This window comes from Gnatocerus cornutus, unplaced genomic scaffold (assembly GCF_029298725.1).
Source record: "Gnatocerus cornutus isolate USDA-ARS CGAHR unplaced genomic scaffold, icGnaCorn1.1 ctg00000038.1, whole genome shotgun sequence".
Taxonomy (NCBI): Eukaryota; Metazoa; Arthropoda; class Insecta; order Coleoptera; family Tenebrionidae; genus Gnatocerus; species Gnatocerus cornutus.
Genome location: NW_028275387.1, coordinates 278915 through 282137, shown reverse-complemented (window position 1 = coordinate 282137; position 3223 = coordinate 278915).

Sequence of the window (3223 nt, the reverse complement as noted above, 5' to 3'; positions counted from 1 at the left end):
AAAACAACGATTTCTCGCCGATTTTCGTTGTTTTCTATCTTGAATTCGCCAAGAAGAGCACGAAATCTACAAAATCATGACTTTTTACCTAGATTCAATGGCTGAATTGCAAGAAAACAGCAGAATTCTGCACGAAATCATCAAAATTCTTACAGAAAACCGCATATTTCGATGCAAAACGACGATTTCTCGCCGATTTTCGTTGTTTTCTGGCTTGAATTCGCAAAGAAGAGCACGAAATCTAGAAAATCATGACTTTTTACCAAGATTCAACGGCTGAATTGCAAGAAAACAGCAGAATTCTGCACGAAATCATCAAAATTTTTACAGAAAACCGCATATTTCGTTGCAAAATCACGATTTCTCGCCGATTTTCGTTGTTTTCTGGCATGAATTTGCAAAGAAGAGCACGAAATCTACAAAATCATGACTTTTTACCAAGATTCAACGGCTGAATTGCAAGAAAACAGCAGAATTCTGCACGAAATCATCAAAATTCTTAGAGAAAACCGCATATTTCGATGCAAAACGACGATTTCTCGCTGATTTTCGTTGTTTTCTATCTTGAATTCGCAAAGGAGAGCACGAAATCTACAAAATCATGACTTTTTACCAAGATTCAACGGCTGAATTGCAAGAAAACAGCAGAATTCTGCACGAAATCGTCAAAATTCTTAGAGAAAACCGCATATTTCGATGCAAAACGACGATTTCTCGCCGATTTTCGTTGTTTTCTGGCTTGAATTCGCAAAGAAGAGCACGAAATCTACAAAATCATCACTTTATACCAAGATTCAACGGCTGAATTGCAAGAAAACAGCAGAATTCTGCACGAAATCATCAAAATTCTTTGAGAAAACCGCATATTTCGATGCAAAACGACGATTTCTCGCCGATTTTCGTTGTTTTCTGGCTTGAATTCGCAAAGAAGAGCACGAAATCTACAAAATCATCACTTTTTACCAAGATTCAACAGCTGAATTGCAAGAAAACAGCTGAATTCTGCACGAAATCATCAAAATTCTTAGAGAAAACCGCATATTTCGATGCAAAACGATGATTTCTCGCTGATTTTCGTTGTTTTCTATCTTGAATTCGCAAAGAAGAGCACGGAATCTACAAAATCATGACTTTTTACCAAGATTCAACGGCTGAATTGCAAGAAAACAGCAGAATTCTGCACGAGATCATCAAAATTCTTACAGAAAACCGCATATTTCGATGCAAAACGACGATTTCTCGCCGATTTTCGTTGTTTTCTGGCTTGAATTCGCAAAGAAGAGCACGAAATCTACAAAATCATGACTTTTTACCAAGATTCAACGGCTGAATTGCAAGAAAACAGCAGAATTCTGCCCGAAATCATCAAAATTCTTACAGAAAACCGCATATTTCGATGCAAAACGACGATTTCTCGCCGATTTTCGTTGTTTTCTGGCTTGAATTCGCAAAGAAGAGCACGAAATCTACAAAATCATCACTTTTTACCAAGATTCAACGGCTGGATTGCAAGAAAACAGCAGAATTCTGCACGAAATCATCAAAATTCTTAGAGAAAACCGCATATTTCGATGCAAAACGATGATTTCTCGCTGATTTTCGTTGTTTTCTATCTTGAATTCGCAAAGAAGAGCACGAAATCTACAAAATCATGACTTTTTACCAAGATTCAACGGCTGAATTGGAAGAAAACAGCAGAACTCTGCACGAAATCATCAAAATTCTTAGAGAAAACTGCATATTTCGATGCAAAACAACGATTTCTCGCCGATTTTCGTTGTTTTCTATCTTGAATTCGCCAAGAAGAGCACGAAATCTACAAAATCATGACTTTTTACCTAGATTCAACAGCTGAATTGCAAGAAAACAGCAGAATTCTGCACGAAATCGTCAAAATTCTTAGAGAAAACCGCATATTTCGATGCAAAACGACGATTTCTCGCCGATTTTCGTTGTTTTCTGGCTTGAATTCGCAAAGAAGAGCACGAAATCTACAAAATTATCACTTTTTACCAAGATTCAACGGCTGAATTGCAAGAAAACAGCAGAATTCTGCACAAAATCATCAAAATTCTTAGAGAAAATCGCATATTTCGATGCAAAACGACGATTTCTCGCTGATTTTCGTTGTTTTCTATCTTGAATTCGCAAAGAAGAGCACGGAATCTACAAAAACATGACTTTTTACCAAGATTCAACGGCTGAATTGCAAGAAAACAGCAGAATTCTGCACGAAATCATCAAAATTCTTACAGAAAACCGCATATTTCGATGCAAAACGACGATTTCTCGCCGATTTTCGTTGTTTTCTGGCTTGAATTCGCAAAGAAGAGCACGAAATCTACAAAATCATGACTTTTTACCAAGATTCAACGGCTGAATTGCAAGAAAACAGCAGAATTCTGCACGAAATCATCAAAATTCTTACAGAAAACCGCATATTTCGATGCAAAACGACGATTTCTCGCCGATTTTCGTTGTTTTCTGGCTTGAATTCGCAAAGAAGAGCACGAAATCTACAAAATCATGACTTTTTACCAAGATTCAACGGCTGAATTGCAAGAAAACAGCAGAACGCTGCACGAAATCATCAAAATTTTTAGAGAAAACTGCATATTTCGATGCAAAACAACGATTTCTCGCCGATTTTCGTTGTTTTCTATCTTGAATTCGCCAAGAAGAGCACGAAATCTACAAAATCATCACTTTTTACCAAGATTCAACGGCTGAATTGCAAGAAAACAGCAGAACTCTGCACGAAATCATCAAAATTCTTACAGAAAACCGCATATTTCGATGCAAAACGATGATTTCTCGCCGATTTTCGTTGTTTTCTGGCTTGAATTCGCAAAGAAGAGCACGAAATCTACAAAATCATCACTTTTTACCAAGATTCTACGGCTAAATTGCAAGAAAACACCAGAATTCTGCACGAAATCATCAAAATTCTTACAGAAAACCGCATATTTCGATGCAAAACGACGATTTCTCGCCGATTTTCGTTGTTTTCTGGCTTGAATTCGCAAAAAAGAGCACGAAATCTACAAAATCATGACTTTTTACCAAGATTCAACGGCTGAATTGCAAGAAAACAGCAGAATTCTGCAGGAAATCATCAAAATTCTTACAGAAAACCGCATATTTCGATGCAAAACGACGATTTCTCGCCGATTTTCGTTGTTTTCTGGCTTGAATTCGCAAAGAAGAGCACGAAATCTACAAA